This window comes from Lissotriton vulgaris, chromosome 2_1 (genome assembly GCF_964263255.1).
Source record: "Lissotriton vulgaris chromosome 2_1, aLisVul1.2, whole genome shotgun sequence".
Lineage (NCBI taxonomy): Eukaryota > Metazoa > Chordata > Amphibia > Caudata > Salamandridae > Lissotriton > Lissotriton vulgaris.
In genome coordinates, this window is record NC_141687.1 from 2135235717 (window position 1) to 2135263071 (window position 27355).

At 44.0% G+C, this 27355-nt stretch overlaps 1 protein-coding gene and 1 pseudogene across 2 annotated transcripts in view; both read left to right on the plus strand.

Annotated features, from left to right (window-relative positions):
- LOC147733823 (uncharacterized) overlaps positions 1-27355 on the plus strand; it is a 452276-nt gene that overhangs the window by 239860 nt on the left and 185061 nt on the right. The window lies entirely within an intron of this gene.
- LOC147733824 (uncharacterized) lies at positions 15265-17096 on the plus strand (annotated as a pseudogene).

Sequence of the window (27355 nt, forward strand, 5' to 3'; positions counted from 1 at the left end):
GAGGTCAAGCATCACAGCAAGCCCAATACAACAAAGGGGGCACGCAGACCACCTATAACAAGAACAATAGGGGTGGATATCGTGGGAACAGCACCAAAGGCAGAGGACGCGGAAATAATAATGCCAGATCCTCCGCCACCAATAAACAGTGACGTCTTGTCACTGCCCCCAGACCATATAACACCGGTCGGGGGAAGACTTCAGCAGTTCCTGCCAGTCTGGGAAGGCATTACCACAGGCAGATAGGTGAGAGAACGTATCCAATACGGCTATTGTCTAGAACTAACCTCCACTCCACCCAACATACCCCCAAGACACCATCCTATGTCCGCAGAGCACCTGTACTTATTGCAGCAAGAAGTACTCTGCATGCTGCAAAAAGGGGCCATAGAAATCGTGCCTTTAAAACAGCAGGGTACAGGGGTGTACTCACTGTACTTCTTAATCTCAAAGAAGGACGGGTCTCTCAGGCCCATTCTAGACCTTAGACCCCTGAACCAGTACATCTTGTCAGAACATTTTGACATGTTAACTTTACAGCAGGTTCTACCATTGCTCAGTCAGGGGGACTTCCTAGCAACCCTAGACCTAAAGGACGCATATTTCCACATTCCCATTCACCCAGGACACAGGAAATATCTCAGGTTCACCATAAACAAACAGCATTACCAGTTCAAGGTCCTGCCTTTCGGGGTCACTACTGCCCCCAGGGTGTTAAACAAGTGCTTGGCGACAGTGGATGCGCACCTTCGGAGACAACACATCCATGTCTATCCTTACCTGGACGACTGGCTTGTCCAAGTAAAGTCAGCCCAGCAGTGTGCCAGCCACATGTCCCGCACGATTCAACTCCTACACAGTCTAGGATTCTCACTGAATTACACAAAATCACATCTTCAACCCGCACATGTACAACAGTACCTAGGTGCGACAATAAACACAACAGCGCAACCAACCTCTGCCAGAGTCAACAGCATGTAATTGCTAATTCAGAAATTCAAGCCCCAACACTCACTCCCAGCGCAGGTATTTATGCAGCTGATAGGCATGATGGCCTCCTGCATCTTCATAGTCCCTCACGCGAGGCTACACATGCGTCTGCTTCAGGAGTGCTTGACACAACAGTGGAACCAGGCTCAGGGACATCTAAAAGACCGAGTGTTGGTGACCGGTCGTGCATACAACTCTCTGCATTGGTGGGACACACAAAACCTTTGCAGGGGACGACCGTTCCAAGAGCCTGTACCACAGATAGTGCTGACAACGGACGCCTCTCTCCAGGGCTGGGGAGCACATGTCCTCCACTATACAGTGCAGGGACTATGGACGACGCAGCAGCAAAAGTTGCATATCAATCTGTTGGAGCTGATGGCAATCTTCATGGCGATGAAGGTGTTCAAATTGCATCTGTGCAACAAAGTCGTGCTGATCCGGACGGACAACATGACTGCCATGTATTACATCCAAAAGCAGGGAGGCACTCACTCTCCACAATTGTCTCATCTAGCCCAGAGCATGTGGAAGTGGGCCATTCAAAGAAACATGTTCCTCATGGCGGAACATCTCCCAGGCAAGGACAACCAGATGGCGGACCTGCTCAGCAGACACAGCCATCAGATGCTCGAGTGGGAGATACACCCCTCGGTGCGCCAACCATATTTCCAGCAGTGGGGTCAGCCAGAGATAGAACTATTCGCCACAAAGGAAAACGCAAAAGGGCAATGGGATATGGATGAACTGGTCAGGCAGGTTTGCGTACGCTTTTCCCCCAGCACCGCTCATACCGCTAGTGGCACGCAAACTTCGACAACACTCCATGACGCTCATCCTGGTTGCTCCAACGTGGGCAAGGCAGGCGTGGTACACCACGTTCCTAGAACTTTCAGTGGTGCCTCACCAACGACTGCGCCTCACTCCCAGTCTCCTCACTCAGAGGCCTGGAGACATTCAGCACCCAGATCCGCAACAGTTGAGCCTTGCAATATGGCTCCTGAGGTCATAGTTTGGCTACCTCAACTTGCCCCCTGACTGTATGAACATCATCAAGGAGGCAAGAAGACCTACAACCAGAGCATGCTATGTGGCCAAATGGAAGCGATTTGTCATTTACTGTTCCAATAATGACATAAATCCGCTAGATGCGTCCACGCAAAACATTATATGTTATTTGTTGCATCTATACAGATGCAATCTAGCATATAGTTCCATCAGGATACATTTGGCTGCGATGGTAGCTTATCTTCAAAACAGACAGCATCTTTCACTTTTCAGAGTGCCAGCCATTAAAGCCTATTTGGAAGGTCTCAAAAGGGTGATTCCTCCTAGGCACCCTCCTTCACCTGTCTGGAACCTGAACATAGTTCTCACCAGGCTAATAGGACCACCCTTTGAACCTCTTCACTCTTGTGAGATACCGTTTCTGACATGGAAAGTGGCTTTTCTAGTTCCAATCACGTCGCTAAGAAGAGTTAGTGAGCTTCAAGCCCTAACTATTCAAGAGCCTTTCATACAGATTCATGCTAATAGGGTAGTGCTACGTACCAACCCTAAATTCATGCCTAAGGTAGTATCGCAGTTCCATATTAATCAAACCATAGAACTGCCCGTTTTCTTCCCAAATCCAGATTCAGTGGCAGACCGAGCACTGCACACATTAGATGTTAAAAGAGCTCTCCTGTATTACATAGACAGGACAAGAAATTTCAGGAAAACTAAGAAACTGTTTGTTGCCTTCTCTCCTCAACACAAAGGCAACCCCATTTCCAAATCAGGTATAGCCAGATGGATTGTTAAGTGCATACAGATATGTTATCAAAAGGCTAAACGCACCTTAACAGTTCCCCCAAGAGCGCATTCCACACGCAAGTTAGGGGCATCCATAGCTTTCCTGGTAACATTCATCTAGAGGATATATGTAGAGCAGCCACATGGACCACCATACATACATTTACCAAACACTACTGCGTAGATGTACACTCCAAACTGCAAGCTGCTGTAGGACAGGCTGTTCTCAGAACTCTTTTTTAGACTGCTGCAGCTGGCACGGGCAACCAACGCTAAGGAGGTAACTGCTATTTATTCTATGCAAAAGATATGAATTCAGCAGCCCACATGCCTCGAACGGAATATGCTACTTACCAGTATGCATCTGTTCTTGGCATGTAGGGCTACTGACATTCATATCGCCCACCCTCCTCCACGGTGCCTGACGCAGCTGTAGCACTCAGAATCATTCTCAGGCATGGTCATCACTTACTGTATTACACTCCATCTCTGCCACAATGGCAAAAAACAATCTGAAGATGGAGAGGATGCCCATGCGCAGTGTAGTCCAGGGGAGGAGCCACCTATCTTGTGATACTTCGAAGACTCTTCCAGGACAACAATGTGCAATCATCCGGACCCAACACTAGGCGGCGATCTATGCACAAGATATGAATGTCAGCAGCCCTACATGCCAAGAACAGATGCATACTGGTAAGTAGCATATTCCTTTATAGAGGTACTGTACCTGACAGTGCATGAGTACAAACCGCACACAATCATTTTGAAGAGACACGAGATGTGAGGCGAGGCGATGTGAAAGCAGATTACGCACATATGTGTTCAGGAAGTAAGCCTCACTAGTGCTAAAGCATGAGCTACTACTGTGCTTTATGGGCAAGTGCTGAAGCATGAGACAGGACTGCGCTATACATGCGAGCTGACGCTTGAGCAAAAATTGCGACATTCCAGAAATAGGTGCATGTATACAAGATTTAAACTGCACCCTAAATGAAATCATTGCTGCATTATGTGAGATGTAGTTGGGGGTAGTTACTGTGTAACTTTGAAGGTGGATCTGGTAGCAATGATTTGCACACCATTTACAATATAAATGGAATTGTACTCAACCAAGTTTAAAGTGGCAGCCATCTTAGGTTGTAAAACGAAGCAAACCCATTTTCAGTGATTCTCACATGAAAGCCCATTAAACATTGGTGATATGGACCCCTGGGTTAACAATTACAAGAATATCCACTATATATTGAGTGTATTTGAGAACAATTATTCTTACACCTTGTTTAAAGTTGGAAAACACAGCACACACATTTAGCATATCAGCAAACAGTGATACGCGCACCCAGTCAACAATATCCATATGCATATGTGTTGCTTGATAAGCTTTTTAATCATTTTTCACAGATTGTACACAAGGTAGAGATTTCTGTGCATTAACATCAGACAATATATTATCCATACACAGTTAGTGTGGAATTTGCTGGGTCTGGTGGCTCAGTAGACTAATGTGTCTACTGCAGGGGCCTGTGTTCGACCTCATGGGTTCAAATCCCGGCGGGTCCACTCAGCCGTTCATCCATCTGAGGTCGATAAAATGAGTACCATTGAGTTGGGTAACAACAGACATCTGTTATTCAGTGCCAGGATACCCATATTTGTGAACATGTGCTTTAAAAATACACATGTTAGGTTATGTTAAACATCGTATTATATAGTTGTCAATCAATTTTAAGCCCTGCCCACTTGAGCTGAATGCATACTACACGTTTATTGTAATTCTTTTTTATTAATTTTATTGTTCAAGAGAACAGATGGGGGGTGAGACAACCCTTCGAACAAACATACTGGATAATACTCATAGTTTAGAACATAATTTTGTATTAATCAAACTAAAGTTAACGTAAGAGGATAAAATGAAGAAAGACAAAAATGAGTTTTGATATAGCAGCCTGGACCAAATCTTCCTCTATTTTAGAAAAGAGCAAGGGCCTCTGGCCTTTGCTAGAGCCAGATCGGTCTCAAACACCTGTCTAAGCAAAACCCAAAATTCATAAGCCTTTGGGGTAGTAGGGTTTATCCAAGCCCTGGCAATACAGAGACCGGTACATACAATAATATCCTTATCAGTACGCTGAATTGTCCGACCAAGGCGCTCAGTTAGCAGAGAGCAAATATCTTCCCAGAATGCTTTCAACGTGGGACAATCAGCAAACGTTTGCTTTAAGTCAGCTGTATAAAGCTTGCATTTCGGGCAATACGCCTTATCAGAGACTCCAAATGTTGTCCACTTAGCAATAACCTCTGGTGTATAATACAACATAAACACTGTCCTATGTTGCTGCAGCTTCAAACTAACAGATTGATTGTTCTAGCATATCTAGGGCCACCTATATATCTGGTACAGTAATATCTGATACCAAAAGCCAACTTAATTTAAGAGATATCTGCAAACTATCATCTGGTGCCGAATACATAAGACTTCGATAGAATGAACTGATGGATGTTTTAACAAACTTCCCGTAGATGCCGGATAATATTTCAGAAGTAACTGGGGTATTGTGCAGATTCTGAGCATGCTGTAGGTAGTCCTTTACTTGCAGGTATTTTAAAAACCTTCTGAGGGAGCCCAAACTCCTCTCTCAATGAGAGAAAGGAGCGGAACACTTGGTCATCATACAGTTGGCGCAAGTTAGATATCTCCATGTCTTGCCAAGCTTTCCCAACATTGTCCTGAAATAATCCTGGAAGTATTGGGTTGCCCCATAAAACAGTAAAATAGTGAAGCTGAAGCAAACAATATGCTTTAGAGGTTTCATGTCATATCCTGGTTTTATCCCTAAGTACCTTAAATCTGACTCTTTTGTATTAATTTGGATATGAGGTCTTGCAAAGAGTAAACCCAATCACTAGTCCACAGGCTCATTTGATAGGCGAATGAAGACAGCCCGCCGTCCTGCCCACGTAACAGGCTCTGGATTCTTCCAGTGAAGGCAGCCCACCATTATAACTTAAAGTAGGGGAGCTTAAAGACCCCCTGCTTATAAGAGAGTTTAAAGGGTCCCTAAGCGCTTCTGGCCCGCCTCTACCCCCAAATATAACTACTGATAACCCTTTCTAGCCGCTTAAACAAAGAGCCTGGGGACCCCGAAAGGGGATCGAGCGGAATAGATACAAAAACTTAGGCAGAACAATCATTTTAATAATATTGCTCCTGCCAAGGATACTGAGTGGGAGTTGATGCAAAGATTGAATTCGCTTCACACAACAATAATAAATTCCCTCATGGCCTATATACTTTGTACATTGAAACATAGTTCATTTCACTTTCTAGGACCTCCAAAACACTGCAATAACAATTTCTTTGATTATATTTTCAAATGTTTATTTCTTTTTTATATCAGTACTTTTCCTTTTTTTCCTTTTTTTGAATTCATTCTATTCTTTCAATCATTTTAGACAAATATAGCATAAAAAAGTTTTTTCATCATTTAAATACATACATTATCCCCATTTTATATAATTCAACACATTTTATATAATACAAATTAGTATTAACTTTTTTCAAAAAACAACCCAAGAAAAAAAGGAAAAAAGAAAACCCTGATTTCACAACACTAATCACATTCATATACTACTCTCACACAGAAACATACACTTTCACACTAATCACTTCTAATCAAATCTGTACATAAGGTATACTGTCCAGCAGAGAGAACTCTGCCTTGATGAAAACCACAGAATGTTTTTGTGAGGTTCCACGCCAGGTCGACTCGTGTTTCGGTGGATTGTTACCACCTTCCTCAGGACCTCAACAGATATATTCTCTTCTTTTTGTGTGAAAACAGGGCATCTGTAATTACAAGTAAAACGTATTGCACACATCCCAAATTGCTACAGATGGAGGACAATTTATTAAACATTACAATATTATTATAACATTGATTTAATTGGAGCTGACGCACACACAAATGCCACATACATATGGGAGCATCAAGTTTAATACAATTAATAACTCATAGAGGAAATGTCTCAAGCTTATTTTACGTGTGACTATCCTCAAAGAATGATCCTATCAACACTCATTATCAAAGAGTAAAAATTCGCTTTAACCAGCTTAAGGAGTGACTCATAATTCAATGCAAATATATCCTCCACTTTACTACTGAGACAAATACCTTAATAAGTAGCAGTGTCTGAAACCCCTAAAGATGTTAACAGGGTATCTGGTTGATAATTCAGAATAGTCAGTGTCGTAGCCAGGTTTCGCTTGTACCCAGAGAAGGAGCCGAAAAGCTCGGCCTCTTCTGAGAAACAAGCTTTAGCGTCCTATAGAATAATAGAGAAAATAGCAATATCGTCCGCATATGCTTTAAGCTTAAGTTCTGTTTCATTTAAGCAAACTGGGAGGGTCCCTGGATTACCCAAAAGATGTATAATAAAAAGATCTATATACAAGGCAAATAAGAGCAGGGAAAATGGACACCTCTGCTGTGTCCCTCGCCGGAATGGGAAGTATGTTGAAGAGACGACAATTAGCTTGATTTTGGCTACCAGGTTCTTGTATAGTTTCTGAACCAGGGTAATAAACCGGCTTCCAAGTCTGAACACTGTCATGGTAGACCAAAGCGCTTCCCAGGCTACTCTATCAAAAGCTTTCTCGGCGTCCAGCAGTAGCATGCTAATGTGTTCCTTTAATTTGCCGGATACATCGAAGGCTGTGATAGCAGTATTAACATGAGCCGGTGTGGCCCTACCCGGGAATAAACAGTATTGTTGTTCTGAAATTTACATGTGTAAGAGGGGCCAAGCGATTTGCCAGAATTTTGGAGTAGGTTCTAAACGGGCGGAGCGTTGCCAAGCTAATAGTCTACATGCCCCTCCACACAGGCGGACCATGGGGCATATTACTGCTAATACCTAAATACTACGGATTCAAAACTAACCGTATGTATACCTGATAGATACACACATTAGGTGTCTCTATCTATTTAATTGTTAACCTTATTCTAGATTCACCACCGGAGTGGCATACATGGGGCTGGCCCCCATGTTGTCCGGAAGAAAACGTGTAGGGGACACCTTGAAACATGTCGACAAGATAGCTAGGATTCTGACCACATTATTGATCTAATTCCTATATCTAACCCCTTTTTACTATACCAACTAGAGGCAAGAATAAATGTGTTGGCTTACTAGCTAGGTATTTTTAACTCACACAAAATCACCAGTCCACAATACACTGTACTACACATAGTTTCACCATAAAGTGCTCCTACGTATCCTTCGCAAATCGCAGCACGCCCCAAGCAGTAGATGCTTGAGAAGCCCCAATGGTGAAGCATGTCACCTAAGGGCAACCTCTGGTGAGTGAGGGGACTATAGAAAAGAATTTTCTTTTCCAAGAAAGGCTTACCCATTTTGGAAAAACCTGCTATTACCTTTTGACAGGCTAGTTTCTCACAATCCATTTGACTATGGGTTATAGTGCTATACTTTGGGATTCAAGAGGCCGAACCTAGCCTTAGCCTCTTTCTCCCTCCTTTTGATCTTAACCCAATAGTTCAACACTTAGATAGTAAACATATCAGGACAGTCGGTGTTAGGGCCATGAACCACACATAGCAAGATTTTTCGTCCCAAGATCAACAATTGAGCTATCGCCCATCTCCCTTTAGGGTCAGCTAACGTGGGTAAGACAGTGACCTCTCCATTCTTAACTTTCAAAATGCCAACCCCTCATATTGAAACTGCCTGAGAAGTGCATACTTATACATCAATTCCTAATTGATTCAACATAGAACTGTCCTTATAAGCCATATGCCCGTCAACAAAAGAATCACCTTCCGCCTCCTCACCCACGCACACAAAGCCCTACACGACCAAAGCCGGAGCTACCTCAACAGCCGAGTCAACTTCTACGCTCCCAAACGCCACCTCCGATCAGCCAACCTCGCCCTCGCCGCCGTCCCCCGCATCCGAAGAGCGACTACAGGAGGAAGGTCCTTCTCCTACCTGGCCGTCAAGACCTGGAACTCCCTCCCGACCGACCTGCGCCTGACCCAAGACCATCTCTCCTTCAGGAAGAAGCTGAAGACATGGCTGTTCGAGCAGTAGCGGCACCCCCCCTCCCCCAGCGCCTTGAGACCCTACGGGTATGTAGTGCGCTCTATAAATGTCATTGATTGATTGATTTGTGACCAAGTATATTTGGCTTAAATGCTTTAAGTTCTTGACAAATCAAACACCTCTTCCTAACTTGATTGAGTCCAGCCACATTCCAAAACATACATTTCACATTAGCCATTTCATAATCTAAACCAAACTGCCATCCCTTTAAATCTTTTTCCTTGCTGCATTCCATCTATGTGTATACTTCCACAGGCCATCTGGCCATCTGACCCCCCCATCCCAAACTATAAAATAACTGAGAGTTACTCTCAATAAACACCACCCTCCAACCCACCCAACCCAAAGCCACCAATCCCCGTACCTAAGAGAGGGAATCATACCCCTGCCCTGGTGTCGCTGGTTGATAGCCTACAGGGAGCAGCCTCCAATCAACCTCCCCTCCCCCCCGGGCCTCCACAAGCCCCCTGCGCCGTCCCATCAATATAGGAAAAAAAGGCGGATCCATAATCAATAAAAGCAAAGAGCCATAAAACGAAGAGCCGCCATCAATACTCCTCGTTAAGGCCCCCCCTTAAACTGAGTCAGATTGCCACCTGGAGAGCGTTTGCTTAGCCTCTGTCTCTCTATAGAAAAATTGCGAATGTCTATCTTTCAATATCTTCAGCTGGTTCCTGCATAAACACTTGCTAACATACTGCCTTGAAAGGGTCAATCAGCTGACGAAGCTTCCACCTTCTTACCTTTGTAGCCTTACACAGATCTGTGTAATCTGTGTCTCATGAATAAGGAGATTGAGTCGATTTTTTACAGGGGTGGTGGAAAGAGCCTTTACATAAATGGCCTGTCGGAGTAAGAAGTTGCAGATGAACACCTGAATTGGGCGAGGGTGCGATAGTTGGGCTTGAGCACCCTGTGCTAAGAAAGATGGTAGGCGATGAGCCTACTGTGCCAGTGAGTCCATATCCCAGGCGGCCCACTCTGGAAATGCCTGCGGAAACATGCTGACAATAAATGGCCTAGGTTCCGAGCCCTCCCTCCCCTCCGGAATGCCAAAGACCCTCCGATTGTTCCGGCGCTGTTGATTCTCAAGGTCCTCAACTTTCTTCTGTAGAAGCGCCATATGAGTTTTTTGTGCTTAATAGATCTAGCAACTGAGGTGTTAGCTTCCTCTGATACTGTGACCCACTGTTGCAATTCCAAGACATCCGAAGATAGTGAGACAACCTTTGCTGTAACATCTGTTAGTACCTGCTTAATCTCTCGGCTATCTGCTTTAGCTTGTGAGTAATATTCTTGGGCCTCTGTTCTTTGGGTGAGCAGGATCTGAAGTATCATGGCCAGGGAGGGTTCCTCAAGGTCTAAACTTTTCTGACTATCGGCAGCTGGCCCTCCCAGTGAGTCAGACTGGGCCGTTTCTGAAACAGGAGTAGAGTGCTCAGACCTACCGGCTTGAAGTAATTCACCTGCCTTCCCCGAGCGTAACAGCCTTAATATGAGATTGCCAACCAAAGAGGCTGAGGCAGCTTTGGAAGTCTGGCAGAATCGAGGAAAGGATGCTGACTCACTCACGAGTTCAGAGGCACCAGCGGCAGCCGCTTTTCCTTGGCTGGGAGCTGCACCATCACCAGCTCGACTGCACCCCTTCTGAGCGGCAGGACACTGAGGTGCCATGCTGGGATTTACTGACGCTCCACTGATGCGGAGACCAGACACAGAGCAGGACACCGAGGCGAAACACCTTGCTTCCCGAATTGATGGGAGAAAACAGCAGGCTGACACGGAGCACTGCCAACACATCCATAGGCAAGGTCAGAGCAGGAGTTCGCCGTTACATTTCTGGGTGCTTTATTCATTTTAATTTGATGGATTTTGATTGTAGTTATGAAACATTTGTTGTAGAACATTAATGTTTCGATTGCACATTATGTTTAGACGTTTGTTGGTTATTGGTATTGTCTGGTTCATGTAGGTTCATAAGGAATTTATATTCATAACTAGGAATTAATGTCAATTTTTGTATATATTTTAGCCCTGAAGAAGTCCGTATGAGGATGAAACGTATTGGCGATTATGGATTTTAAGAAATTGAGAAAAGAATAAAGAGTTTTATCACTACAACCAAAATCCATCAGTGTTTCTTTACTTTTTGAGAAGATCTTAATATACTGTTGTCTGAATGTTGAGTCTTAAAATTTGTGGAGTATAAACAAGTTCCATTCACATGATCTATTAGTTGAGTGCTGGGCCACCCCTTGTTCAATCATAATTATATACTCATCATCGCTATAAACGGGCACATAGATAACATCACTGCTCCAATTACAAGTTTACCATGCTCAGGTGAACCAGTTTGAAATGGACACAACGGTAAAAGAGATTCCTGGCATATATTGAAGCAATTGTAGGGGATATTTATATAGATACATGCAAAATAGCTCTCTTGAAACATTGTTTGGTGACAGAAGGGTGTAGAGTACTAAAACATTACTTCCTCATGTAGATGAAGATAAATTACATTTGACACAGAATTGAAACAATTGGTTTTACTGTGTAAAAACAGTAATGTAGGTAGGTGCAAGACGCATGTTCTTGGGTAGGGGTCAGCCGACAAATAAAACTATTGATTCATATGTAAACTTATCAAGAGTTTCAGCTGCTACATGTAACTAGCAATTTTTTATAACCACATGATACAAGTTTAATTGGTGCCTAGAATTAATTAAAAATCAAGTTACAATAAAAGATGCTTTTTAGGTGATGATTTAACACTAGAAAAACCTTTGCCACAGCTCATCACTTCGAAGAAATGACCATTGGCACGAGAGAGCTATCTCAGCAAGATAACAAAGATTTGAATATACAAGTGGATAAATAAAGCACTTGAAATGAGAGAAAACAAAATGTAGAAAATTAAATAAATAGATAATGTGTGCTCTTAATTTGCCAATCTGTGGCATTAGGTTATTGATATATCTTGTCAGTCTATTGGGCAAATGTGTCGTGTGTAAGGTTAAAGGTCACTATGACGTGTAAAACCAGACACATCAGAGTAACCTTTAATCTTACATACTCTACTACACATGCGAGGTTTAATAAAAAAAAAATCAACTAAGTTAAATATCTCAGGAGAATAGGGCTTAGAGCAGAGGTCTTCAAACCTTTTTACTCTGAGCCCCTCCTAAGCCAAATGTTTTGAGGTTGGGCCCCCCTCGAAAACTTTATGGCAAGGATTGGGGGAGCGGAAGGGACATGGCGGCATGCAGGGAGGGGGCCTTATGAGATGATTTCAGGAATACTTTGTTCGAGGCATATGAGCTGCAGATCATACACTGTGCATTAGATCGCCACCTGGTGTTGGGCTCGGATGATTGCATGTTGTTGTCGTCTTGGAAGAAGTCTTTGTAGTCACGAGATAGGTGACTCCTCCCTTGGACGATAGTGCGCATGGGCATAGGCTCCATCCTTAGTTTTTTTCCGCCACTGGGTTCGGATGTACTTTTTCCGTTCTGGTTCGAAATCTACTTTTCAAGTACTTCCACATGTAAAAACGTATTCAAACTTCACCAAACTACTTTCGATATTGACAAACATCGTCTCCACTCCATCAGCTCGCTTCCGGTCATCGACGCGGGCCGTTGGGCTTATCCAGGCCGTGAGGCCTACACCTCCTGGAAAGGACCAGTTGGGGCCATTCAAAAGATGCCCCAACTGTGGAGCAAAGTTCCCACACAGTGACCATCACGAGGTGTGTAACCTGTGCTTATCGCCAGAACACGACAAATCTGCACAGCCTATGTGTCCTTTCGATCTAAGAAAACAATTTGAGATCGGAGGGCCCGTCGACACGACATGCAGAGATTGGCACCGGAACCGGTGGCTATCTTTGACGAAGAAGTTCCGCTCATTCCCGAAGAAGAATCAGACGATCTCCAAATCATATCTGGGGCAGACGACTCCGAAGACTCCATACCATTGGGTCAGCGTATCAGTACTACTGCCCCTGCCCCATACCCAGCACCCAAATCGAAGGCAAAGGTCAAGACTCCGCCTCCGGGGCCCAGTCGAGACCGAAAATACACTTCGAAAGCCCCACCATCGAGCCCGGCTCTGAAGAAAATACTCAAGCCTTCGAGTAGCTCCTTACTGAGCAAACCACACTTGCCGATCCCACCAGCACCGAAACCGAAGGAAGTCTTGGCTCCCAAACCGCCAACTTCTAAAGACAAAACTATGAAGCCAGCGTCTGACGCCTCAAGGCCGACGAGACCATCTTCTACTCCGAAGCCAATATCTTCAGTACCGAAACCTACAAGACCTGATTCCGATGCGCTCAAGCCCTCGAAACAGCCTTCTACTCCAAAAACAACACCTTCTGTGCCTAAATGTACGCCGAAGGACACAGTTACAACTCTTAAGGCTAAAGACAAGCAGCAACCACGCCCGGAACCGAAAAAATCGGCACTGGCAAAGGTTCCGCTAGGAGAAGAACTTTTCCAGCCTGATCCTCTACAAAAGAAGATCTACATTGACCCAAACACAGGTCATGTATCCACTACACCACACAGGAAGAGGAAATCAGACACAGCACCTACACCTCCAATGCCTGTCAAGAAGAAGGACTCTGCCACATCTCCTATGCACCCTTCTTCTCCTATACTTCCTTCTCCTTCATCTCCTGTTCCTCCTAACAAATCATCTCACAATTCTCCTGAACACTCTCCTCCTCATTCTTCACCACATACACCTCAAAATGATGATGAGTATAGTATAGGGGGAGGTGTAGACCCAGATGAGCCTTTTCCCTACCCTGTTGATGATCCAGATTGGGAGTACCCAAACCCACAAGATGTGCCAGATATTCCTGACCCACAGTCATATCCATCAAAACCTTCTCCCCCAGAGGACAATATTGGTTTTGGGCACTTACTGAATAGGGCTGCCATTTATCATGGGGTCACCATGCATTCAGATGAGGCAGAGGAAGATTTTATATTTGATACGTTTGAACAATCCCAAAGGTCTGTTAAAATTCTTCCTATGATCAAAGGGGTCATCAAATATGCTCCAGAAGTATTTAAAGATCCTGTACGTGCTAGGATCCTAAACCCTAGAATTGAGAAAAAGTACAGGCCTGCTCCTAGTGATCCAGCCTATATTAAAGGACAGCTACCCTTAGAGTCACTAGTTGTCTCAAATGCTAGAAAAAGAGCAAACTCAGACGTCAGGTGAAGCACCACCCCTGATAAAGAATCTAAGGTGATAGATGTTTCAGGAAAAAGAATAGCTGCACAAGCTACTAATATATGGCGTATAGCTAACACACAAGCCCTCCTTGCAAGATATGACAAGGCTCATTATGATCAGTTAGAAAAATTAATGCTACATCTACCTGACCAATAAAAGGCACAGGCAAACAAACTTATACAAAAAGGCACATTAATTTCAAATGCCTCAATCAAGTGTGCACTTGAAGTAGCAGAGACTGCATCTAGAGCTGTAAACACTAGTGTCCTACTTAGACGTCATGCGTGGCTACGCATTTCAGGATTTAAGCAGGAAGTGCAAACTACCGATACGGTGAACGGTAGGGGGGTGGAGTCCAAGATGGCGGAGTGAGGACTGCTGTGCGGCAGACCGAGAGCTCTCCCCTCCACACTGGTATCAGCGGTTCGCTAGAGCCTCTAAACCCCTAAGATCTAAGACTGAAAGTGGGGAAAAACTTGAAATTCTAATGATTGTGTACACGGCGAGGAAGTAATCGGAAAAAGGAAAGACGAAACGGACCGGACCTGATTGACTGAATCGGACCGGCATTGCGGCATTGCAGCCGCTCCCTTCTACTTCTACTTACAACTCTCCCGGGTCGTCTCTCCAGCACTCTCCACAGCGCTTTAATCGGATGACTGATGCTGTGGCTGTCTACAACTATCTGGCGAGCGGTTAGGGACTGGTTTGAGAACCGGCTCGCCCGTTCAAGTATCGATTTGTTTGGTCTGCCGGCGGCGTTCAAGATGCGGAGTGCAACTGTTTCACCAAGAGTCATGTCGCCCAAACACCCTCCGCGCACAACGCGGAATACCAAGACCTCCGCAACAGCTGCAGCAGCGGCGGCGGCCGCTCTGCCTACGTCTACAGCCCCAGCCTCTGTCACTTTGGTTACCACGGCCGTGGTGACAACAGAAGATACGGCGACGGGGGGAGCTGAGAAAGCGAAAGGCAGCGCCGGCAGTACCGGCCCAAGGAGACACGGACGTTCTTCAAAAGGCTGCTATCTTGAAGGGGAGCGATAGGAAGGCGACAGGTAAGACGATCCTGCGCCCTCCTCTACTGTTGAACTGCGGGACAATACCTAAAATGGCTACACAGAAAGGTGCAGACATTACTGATGGTGCTAATTCCGGGGTGGCTTCGGGGGAGGTGCGGGACCCCTCGTTGAATACCAGGACACAAATCATTTCCTTAGCATCAAATGGCGAAAGGGAAATACAGGTTGCCTCACACTCCTCATCAGGGCTATGTATGGATAAAGCCTCTTCCCCCAAAGAAGATGGGGCAGTAGCATCTACCCAACCTACTGTGCTATTGGATAATGTAAATCTTGATGATTTTGCTCTAGCAGCACTTCCAGTTATCTCGACTACATCTTCTACCCTCACTGAAGGCAGTGAGACCCGGGAGACCTTAGAAAGCCTCGAGGTAACAGAAGGAATAAAGGTGGCAAATGGGGGGCCCCACTCATTAAATACCTCCACGACACTACCGGATACTTTAGTCATCCCCTTGACTATCAACCCCAAGGCTATAGCTACATTTTCGAGGTTGGAAGGCCCAACAGACACAGGCACTGGCATAATAGAAGAAAATAACGGTCCTGTAATATGCCCAATGGGTAACTCTTATTCGGAACAGGCCTTGGAATTGGCTGAGGAACACCTCTCCTTTGAGGACTGTGATGATGATACAGAGGAGGAATTGGATAAGTCTACGGATAAATCCTTGAGCAGGCTACCTCCACAGAGATGCAGAGGTAAAGCCAAGACAATCCACAAGATGAGAGGGAGAGTTTTGTCTAACCTGGCTACAGGAGCAGCCCCCTTGATTACTAAAAAAATGGTCATCGACAAGAGCCCGCTAAGAAAGTGGATTGAGGCCAAGGGGTTAGTCAAGAGCATGGCTTTAAGGCTTTCAGGGGGTAGCCCTACAGATAATGAGACGCTACATGCCCCCGTAATAGGGCCTCTATGGCGCAAACTCCCAGCCACGTCCCTTCTGAGTTAACCGCAGGGGAAAAAGATTTCCCATTAACTGCCACAGGCTCTAATCTACCGATATCTGTGAATATAGATACTGACTTAAATAAACCCTTTGTTGAAAATACAAACACAAACTCAACGGAAGAGATCAGGTTGGGACATACTGGCCACCCCCAACTGGATACTATATTAAAACTTTTGATAAGTCAAAGGGTAGAATCGGAAGCGCACTATCAGCAACTGAAAAGTGACAATGTAAGACTGCAAACCTCCATAACTGATCTAACCTCTATACTAAAGGGCGTTACACAGGAGACAATAGAGCTCCAGCAGCGCACAGTCGTGGTAGAAGAAGGAACCCAACGGTTAGAAGCCACTGTGGGGCGCCACGATGCAGAATTAACTCAACTTCAGGGGAAAGTCGAGGACCTGGAAAACCGACAAAGGAGATCCAACCTCAAACTATACGGAATCCCGGAAGGGCTAGAGGGATCCGATCTAAGGGCTTTCATGGTGAAACTTTTGCCTCGCGCCTTCCCGGATCTTTCAGACTGGGATTGGGACTCCCAAATACAAAGAGCACACCGACTTCCACTTGTCCCAAAACGTCAGAATAGTAAATTCCCACGCCCACTCTTAATATATTTTGGTAATTTTCTGCTCCGACAAGCTGTGTGGCAAAAAGCTAAGCCTAATACCCCAATAACTATTGACAACCTTACCATCTTCACTCGTTCAGATCTTAGTAAAACTACGATGGACAAAAGATGGGAAATGCGAAAATTAATCGACCCAATCAATAAGTTGGGAGGCCTAGCATATCTACAAGAACCCGCCCGACTTAAAGTGATTATGAACGGGCGCACAAACTTCTTTAGCGATGTACAGGAGGCACAGACATTTCTTGCCAGCGTCAACAGGAGTAAAGACTGAAGGAAAGAGAGGGGGTTAATCTTTCTCTCTACATATGCGATATAGAACCACTAGATAAATAGAAATGTGATTATGAAGGGGCACGGGGAACTCAAGACCTAGGTGGGGCACTGAATCATCAAACATTTAATCACTTAATTTTTATTCTACTATTAAGTATTGCTAGACCGTACTGGATTTATAATACACCCAAATATAACGTGCTATCTCGAAGTTAACATCAGTGTTGATGATGCAATACTAATAGCTGACGCTCCAGTGGGAGGGGTTATCGGTCCACTGCCGCAGGCGCTGCCTCATCAACGGCAGCAGTAGGTAAGGGGGGGGTAGGTCTTCGCAGACAGGGGAGGGTGTGGGAGATGAGGGAAGGTGGAGGGAGGGTTGGGGGAAAAATGAAAAAAAATATTTTCAACCTGGTAGAAGGACATGATTTGAGATTTGTGTTTGTAAAATATATTCTTTATTTGGAACTATACATGAAAAAAAAGAAAAAACGAAGCATTTGGATTAACAGAAATGATCGAACGAATGCTGATTATCGACACTACATCTTACATCAGTGATGCATAATATTAAATGTTTGGCATGGAATGTCTCAGGGTTGAACAACAAACGTAAAAGACGCTTAGTTGCCGAAGAACTAAGATTATACAACCCCCACTTAGTATTTTTGTCAGAAACCCATATTATAGATAAAGATAAGAAATTGCTTAGCCAATTGGGCTTTGAGATGATAACCAACTCGGCTGTTGCTTCACCTACAAGAGGGGTTGCTATACTGAAAGACAAAAGGTTAAGGCAGAAATAATTAAAACAACGTGTGACAAATGGGGTAGATGGGCAATTACTCAACTCTGCTTTAATAATGTGAAGCTTGTAGCCTGTGTTGTCTATGGGCCTAACAAAGAAGATCCCAGAATATTTGAACAGTTAAACATAGCTTTATTAGACTGGGAGGGAGAAGTAATAATTATGGGTGACTTCAATTGCATTCTGAAATGTCTAACGGATACTACACGTCCGGGTAATTACAAACGAATGCCCAAAACTAGAACATCTATCTTAGATCTATGTAAGATACACAATGTCAGAGACGTATGGAGATCTCTATACCCAAACTCTCCTGGTTACACATACTATTCAGCACCCCACAGGCTATGTTCACATTTAGATATGGCTTTTGTTTCAGATTCACTGATGAAATCCACATCAATGGTAATATATCCACGTATAACATCTGATCACAACCCCATTATGATCAAATTCACTACTTCTCTGAATCGTAAACCCCCGAGACCTTTTACATTTCCTAGGAATTTAATATCAAATGCGACTTTCATCTCGCAACTAAAACAACATATTACAGAATTTTTGACTATTAATAGAAACACTGCTTCAGGCTTAACAGTATGGGATACATGTAAAGCCAGTATCCGAGGGTTTACGCAATCATTTGTCTTGAAACAGAACCACGAAAGATACAAATATAATTTAGCCCTGACCTCTGATATCGCTGCCGAGGAGACAAGGCTAGTACAAGCTTTAAGAGATAACTTATCCACTCTGGAAATTAGTGCAAATCTTAGCCAGCTAAAATGTAAGACTAAAGAAATACTTCTAAAAAAAAGAAGCGCACAGATCCATAAATATAAATTCTCACAATATGAGGGCGGAGATAAAATAGGCAAAATTTTAGCATTTAAAGTGGCAGAGGATAGAGTGGAGTCTACGATCGTCCAAATTTTGGGGGTTGACAATAAGAGATACAATCAGCCAAATTATATAATCCAACAGTTTGCTAAATATTATGAAGCTCTGTATACACCGGAGAACATGCCTAATGACCTTGTAATTGAGAATTATTTAAAAGAAAATTTAACGAACCAGATAACAACAAACGAATTGGCTATAGAAATAACAAGTGAAGAACTAAAGGAGGCTATACAATCACTGCCTATAGGAAAAGCCACGGGTGAGGATACCATTCCTCTGGAAATCTATAAACTATGCTTAGACGAGTTAATACCCTTTCTTTTAGAAGTAATAGTTCATATCGGCAGAACTGGGTCAGCCCCCCGCTCCTGGAATAAAGCCAAAATAATCTTTTTTCATAAATAGGGTAAACCTAAAGAGAAGATGGGCTCATATAGACCGATCTCCTTGATCAACGCAGACGCAAAGATCTTTGCAAAATGCTTGGCTAAAAGACTTGCACCACTAATGCCCAAAATTGTAAATACACAGCAGCACAGGTTTATAACAGGGAGGGATACATCAGCTCATGTCAACACAGCAATAACAGCATTTGACATAGCAGAGATAGAGGTAACCCCCCTTGCCATGATAATGCTCGACGCCGAAAAGGCATTTGATCGGGTGGGATGGGACTATTTATGGCATACAATGGGATCAATGGGGTTCGGTGGAGAATTTTTAAACGGGATTCGAGCACTTTATGACAAGCCAACGGCATACACCAGCTATGGAGGTCTCACCTCGTCGCGCTTTCCAATTAGGAGGGGCACACGTCAAGGGTGCCCCCTTTCACCTTTACTATTTGCCCTCTCATTGGAACCGTTTTTAAAGGCTTTGGAAACTCAGCCTGGAATAATACCCTTTAAGACTGGTAGGCAAAGCTTAAAAATCACTGCGTATGCCGACGATATCGCTATCTATTCGTCTGAAGCAAATGAGTCTCTAAGAGCTATTAATATTGAAGCATCTAAATTTGGCAGAGTATCAGGCTATAAATTGAATGTTCATAAAACCCAAATAATAGCTAACTTCGTCTCCCTCAACCGGTGCCTGAAATATGTAAGGTCGCGACTTATCTCGGAGTTAAAATTACCTCAAACATTAAAGAACTTAATGCCATCAATTATAATGATCTAATGAAAACTTCTCGAATTTGAAAAAATGGCATCGACTCCCACTAAGTCTAATTGGTAGAATAAATTTGATAAAAACGAAAATTATACCTAAATACTTATATTTATTTAGATCAATCACTTTGACACAGAACAGGCTTTTCTTTAAACAACTAGATGGGATTTTTTGTAACTTTATTTGGGGGTACAAGAAGGCTAGGAGATCGTTAAAGTCACTGAAAAACCAAATTGGATCTGGCGGTCTTAATTTTCCCGACATGAAATTATACTTTTGGGCTTCATTTGTAAGACGTATACGATCATTACTGAATACAGAGGACTTGCTTTTCTATCACCATTTATTACTAAAGGGAGATTCTAAGCAATTTCTACTTCATATCACAGATCCCAACTACTACAAACGGGTCAAATTCAAGACTGCACGGGATATAGTAAGAGTATGGAAGGATATCCTTGATTATTGTAAAACTACTATATTTCATTCTCAATTGATTCTGTGGAACAATCCTGGTCTTCCGAGTGTATTTAGTGATGGGGAATCTCGAAGGTGGCAACTGAAAGGTATAACGGTTCTGGGTGATTTATATAACTCTCAAGGCATATTAGATTTTCTTACTTTAAAACACTTATTTGGATTATCTGAAATACATAGGTTTAAATATATGCAAATTTATGACTTTTTAGTGCATAAGAACAGAATTAATACTGTGTCGAGCGGGGGTATCTGGGACTTCTTAAACTCTAAAAAAGAGAAATCTATTATTAGCTCGACATATACATTTTTTATAGGTTTAAGATCTGACGACAACGATGCACTTGCTAATAAATGGAATTTAAAATTTGGAACTAATCTTACAGGAAAACAAATAAGTAAATCCTACACTAATATTCATTATCACGTACGGTCATCTAGCCTACGACTTCAACAATATAGAACTATCTATATGTTATATTATACTCCAGAAAAATTTTCTAAATGGTCCTCAAATAATATCTTGGGAGAGAAAACCAAATGCCCGAAATGTGCTGAATATGCGGCAGACCTTGTACACATGCTGTTTTCATGTCCAAGACTTGGAAAGTTTTGGGAAGAAGTGGAAAAAACTTTAGTTGCAAAAAATATTCTTAGCTCTCCAATAACGGCACCTATGGTAATACTTGGCCCACATTTGACTAATCAACCACATCATATACTGTTATCAATATTATTTTCATGTGCCAAATTAACTTTAGCCAGGGCCTGGATTAGCCCTAACCCACCTAATGCTATGGAGTGGTGGTACTTGGTCAATGAAATTAAAATTATGGAGTGCACGTTGGCAGAACTTAGAGGTGTTCGATCGTTAAAGAAATTTGAGAAAATTTGGGGGAACCTAGAATTGAACTGATGGATCCAAAGACTACTTTTAACTGTCTATTTGAGTTCGTTGTTATGGCTTAGCGTTTATACTTAGTAATTTGAAAAGTGATCTATACATGTTTGGTTGATGTATGTGACATACTTGATGAACTGGAATTACTTTGAATGTATTGAAGTCTCATACCAGGTGAAAATAAAATAAAACTTTTTAAAATAAAATAAAAAAAGGAATTGCAAACTACCATCTTAAATCAGCCATTCAACCAACATCAATTGTTTGGACCAGAGGTAGACACAGCACTTGAGAAAATGAAAAAAGATACAGATACAGCCAAATCTATGGGAGCTTTGCAAACCACACAGGCCAGAGGGCTCCTTTCGTCGCTCCTTCTATAGAGGAGGCTCCAAACAAACTGGAGCAGACAATACAGCTTCCTTCAAATTCAATATACAGCCATCCTATAGTAAAGGATATTTTAGAGGAGGCTATAGAGGCAACAACAATAAAGGAAGAGGTTGAGGTAACAACAATAATCGAACCTCTTCCAACACAAAACTTGACTTTCCTCTGCTCCCCCAACAGCACTCCACTCCTGTGGGGGGCAGACTAACACAGTTCCTACCTGTCTGGAATTCCATCACAACAGACAGGTGGGTAAGACAAATTATCCAGTATGGCTACTGCCTCGAACTTACAGCTACCCTTCCACACATACCACCCAAGCAGCGTCCAATGTCTGCAGAACATCTTACGCTGCTCAAACAAGAAGTCCTATCACTTCTTCAAAAGAACGCAATAGAAATAGTTCCTTTACAACATCAAGGAACAGGGGATATTAAGACAAATTCTCAACCTCTGGCCCCTCAATCACTATATACACTCAGATCATTTTCATATGATCACTTTACAACAAGTGCTCCCATTGCTGCAACAAGGCAACTTCCTTAAAACACTAGATCTAAAAGACGCCTACTTCCACATTCCTATACATCCTTCTCACAGGAAGTATCTAAGGTTTGTACTGGAAGGACAGCATTATCAATTCAAAGTCCTTCCATTCGGGGTAACAACTGCACCAAGAGTGTTCACAAAGTGCCTAGCAGTAGTAGCTGCACATCTCAGAAGACAACAAATACATGTCTTCCCTTATCTAGACGATTGGCTCATAAAAGCCAAGTCATTCAATCAGTGTGTCCAACACACATCTCAGACAATTCAAACATTGCACGACTTAGGCTTCACAATCAGCTACACCAAGTCGCACCTACAGCCCTCTCATTAGATCAGTATTTAGGGGCTAAAATAAACACGTCTACGGCTCTAGCGTATCCCAGTCCAGCAAGGGTACAGAGCATTCAAGCTTTAGTCACAAAGTTCCAACATCAACACTCTCTCCCTGCCAGAGTGTTCATGAGACTAATAGGCATGATGGCATCTTGCATCTTTATTGTACCATATGCAAGACTGCAAATGCGTCCGTTACAGGAATGTCTAGCACAACAGTGGAGTCAGGCTCAAGGACAATTAACAGACCTGGTGTTGGTAGACAGCCGCACACATTACTCTCTGCAGTGGTGGAACACCAAAAACTTGAAAAAAGGGCGGCCGTTCCTCGAACCTGTTCCACAAATAGTACTTACAGCAGACGCATCTCTCACAGGATGGGGAACCTATCTCCTACATCACACAACTCAAGGGCAATGGACCAATCAACAAAAATTGTTCCATATCAATCACCTAGAGCTGCTAACAATATTCTTAGCATTCAAAACATTCAAGTACAAGTACAGAGCAAAGTGGTCTTAATCAGACCGAAAACATGACATCTATGTACTATATACAAAAACAGGGGGACACACTCTCTACAGCTGTCCCAGCTTGCAGAGAACATTTGGAGATGGGCCATTCCACAAAACATATATCTGTTAGCAGTACACCTTCCAGGAGTTCACAATCAGATAGCAGATCTGTTAAGTCGGCAGACACAACAGATTCACAAATGGGAACTACATCCGCAAGTTCTGCAACCATTCTTTCACAAGTGGGGTCATCCGGACATAGATTTGTTCGCCACACACGAAAACGCAAAATGCCCAACCTTCACCGCCAGGTTTCCACACCCGCATTCCAAGGGCAATGCGATATGGATGAACTGGTCAGGCAGATTTGCGTACGCTTTTCGGCCACTACCACTAATAGTGCGCAAGCTATGACAACAGTCGCTCAAACTGATTTTAGTAGCTCCCACATGGGCACGCCAACCGTGGTATACAACTCTGCTAGAACTATCCCTAGTTCCTCACCAAAAACTACGCCTCACACCATCCCTGCTAACGCAAAACCATGGAGACATCAGACATCCAGACCCAAGTCAACTGAATCTGGCGATCTGGCTCCTGAGGTCTTAGAGTTTGGTTATATTAACCTACCACCAGACTGTATGAATATCATTAAAGAAGACAGGAGACCTACTACTAGAGCTTGCTATGCTACTAAATGGAAAAGATTTGCCATTTACTGCAACAATAACCAAATTGATCCACTAGATGCTTCCATCCAAAATATCATTTGTTACCTTCTACATTTACAAAGATGTAATTTGGCATATTCGTCTATACGCCTACATCTGGCAGCAATTGCAGCATATTTACAAAATAGACAACATCTGTCTCTATTTAAAGTGCCTGCTATTAAAGCGATTATGGAAGGATTGAAAAGAATCATTCTTCCCAGGTTACCACCCTCTCCAGTGTGGAACCTAAACATTGTTCTTACAAGGCTCATTGGACCACCTTTTGAACCTCTACACAAATAGGAAATACAATTCCTCACATGGAAAACAGCTTTTTCTAATAGCTATTACCTCTCTTAGGAGAGGAAGTGAGATTCAAGCTTTCACTATACTAGAACCATTTTACAATTACACCGTAATAAAGTGGTTCTCAGAACAAACCCCAAATTCCATCCAAAAGTCATTACTCCGTTTCATTTAAACCAATCTGTAGAGTTACCAGTGTTTTTCCAAAACCCAGACTCTGTAGCAGAAAGAGCTCTACACACACTAGACGTTAAAAGAGCTCTCCTCTATTATATAGATAGGACCAAATCCTTTCGCAAAACAAAGCAATTGTTTGTAGCTTTCTCCCCACCACATAAAGGCAACCCCATCTCTAAAGATGGAATTGCAAGGTGGAATGTAAAATGTATACAGATATGCTATAAAAAAGCAAAACTTACATTAACAGTTCCTCCTAGGGCGCACTCCACACGCAAACTAGGAGCCTCCATGGCTTTCGTAGGGAACATTCCCCTAGAAGACATTTGCAAGGCAGCAACATGGTATACAACACACACCTTCACTAAACACTAGTTGATGTACAAGCTAAGCAGCAAGATGCAGTAGGCCAAGCTGTCCTCAAAACCCTCTTTCAAACTACTGCAACAGATACCGGTGACCACCGCTAAGTGGAGACACTGCTGTACAATCTATGCACAGTGTAAGATCTGCAGCTCATATGCCTCGAACGGAAAATGCTACTTAGCAGTATGCATCTGTTCTTGGCATGTAGAGCTGCAGATTCTTACACGCTCTCCCGCCTCCCCAGTGCCTTTCCAGTTCTATCTTAATTAGATATACACGCAGGACATCTTTTTTTCTTTCTACAAACTCCATCATTTCCCATCATGGCGAAAAACAATCTAAGGATGGAGCCGATGCCCATGCGCACTATCATCCAAGGGAGGAGTCACCTATCTCGTGACTACAAAGACTTCTTCCAAGACGACAACAACATGCAATCATTCGAGCCCAACACCAGGTGGCGATCTAATGCACAGTGTAAGAATCTGCAGCTCAACATGCCAAGAACAGATGCATACTGGTAAGTAGCATTTTCCTTCTATCGATTATGAATCGCACCAAATAAGAGACATACAAAACAGCAAATGCATCAAACAAAAACAGATATCCCAAACAAACTGCTCCCCATAATTGGGGTGTTGTGAGCCCCTCACAATCTTTGACCCCCAATGCAACTGTACCTCCTGCACTAATGATAACTGCAGTCCTTAGTAGCAGGCTATCTCCTCTGCCTCTTTTACTTCTTCCCCACCATGAAGGATTATCACCTATGTCCTAATGCGTGAAAGGACAATAAGCTCTGATGCCCCTTTTTAGGTTTTGCCTCGCCAAAAAGATGCGCTCTGCGCATCTTTTTCGGCGCAGGCGAAAACCTGATGAGAATTGTAGTGTGCTTTGGCTCGGCCCTCGTCATTCATTGGCTGGCTCCGTAAATGGAGCCTTGCCATTGGACGAGGGGCCTGTCCGTCAATGCCGGACCAGACACGGGGGCGTTCCCGACATTCTTTGGCTTTTGCCGACGTCACGCGACGCCGGGAACACCCCCGAGTCTGGTCCGGCATTGCCGGCACTTCTGCGTCTCTCCTGCCCCGTGACTGGCCGGCCGGCCAATCCTAGCGCGGCCGGCCGGCCGGAAGTGCCCGCCCCCCGCAGCCCGGGGGAAGAAGGAAGACGGCAAGCAGTATGGCGGCGCCCGCGGGGCTCCCGTGGCCTGGAGGGAACCCCGGCAATCGGAGGACAACACCCGTCTACACACCCCATGGATATCAAGCTATGACCTCCACTCACCACTTTTTCGGATTCCAGATGTCTGGGCTGCCCAGCCTGTCGCTGCTCGCCTCCCAGACCGATCGTCACGGTGCTCTGCTAGAGGTGCCTCGAGATCCTTCGAGGTTCCGCTGCCTTGACGCTCTGCCGATTTGGAATGCCTTGTCCCGTTACCTCCGTTTCCCTTCTTTGTGCGATGGTGCCCAGATGTGTTTGTCTGCTCTGAGCCTGGGATCGGCTCCCATGGACCTGCCTGGACCATCGTCCTCACTCACGCGCTGCTGCGGGGAGTTTGCTTGTGCGTGGTCAGATTGCCCTGGACGACATCACGGCACGGGCTCCGCTGGTAGTACTGAGCCCGGGACGATTTCGCTGGTTTATTCTCCACCGTGGAACGCAGAGCTGCACCAAGCGTGGAGAAAAGGTACACCATGTCCACCGCCCGGTCCCCCGCGTGGATCATGGCCACACCAGGTACCCAGGATGGCCGAAGAGCACCTGACTATCGAGCGCTAACCGACCCAGCGCTAACGGGCTCAAGATCATGCCCACCCAGCACAGCTAGCCGGCCGGCCATGCCAGGTAAGAGCGCTACCAGGGGTCTGCATCATGTTGCTGATTTGTGTGTCTAGTGTGCATCTCGTTGTGTTGTGTCTGTATATGCTACCTCTAAATCGGATGGGTTGTCTGTGTGTGTTTTGTGCTGTTTTTTGTCTATGTCCTGTTTCCTACGTGTCACCAGGTGGTGTAATATATTGATGGTCCTGTATGTGGGTCTGTGGGGTGTGCTGTTTTTTGTGGTGTCTGTCTATGTTCTGCGAGTGTTGCACTGTCTGTGTGTTTGAGAGTCGTGTGGGCCTGTAAGTGCTGTTGTGTGTTGTGTATGCCTGTGCCCTGCTTGTGCTGTGCGTGGGTTGTCTGAGAGACTCGTCTGTTCACATGAGTTGTGGGTGTTTTACTCTTTAAAATATGATGCCTTTTTTATTTTATGTTGGTAGCTACTACTTTATACAGTATATTATTAAGCTAGATGCCCGTGTGTGCTTGGGGATCTGCTAATTTGAGGAAAGTCTCTGTGTTGTAGGTGTATTTTGTGGTGAGAAGCTTTCAAATAGTCACTTGTTCACTGTGTATGCTGGACGTCATTGCGGGCTTTGTGGGTGTCCAGTCTTCCAGAACATGAATAAAACTACTGTGGCTTACACGCTTCCTTTTGCCTTGAGCTTTAAGCCGAGCGCGTCGAAATACATTATGTATTCGCTTTCCGTGGCCCTCAAAAGGTATGCTAGTCAAATTTAGACTGTAAGCACCACCCTCGTGCATCTTAATTTGTGTTTACTTGCTGGCTTTTTTTGGGCTTTAAAGGTTTTCTTTTTCAAACTG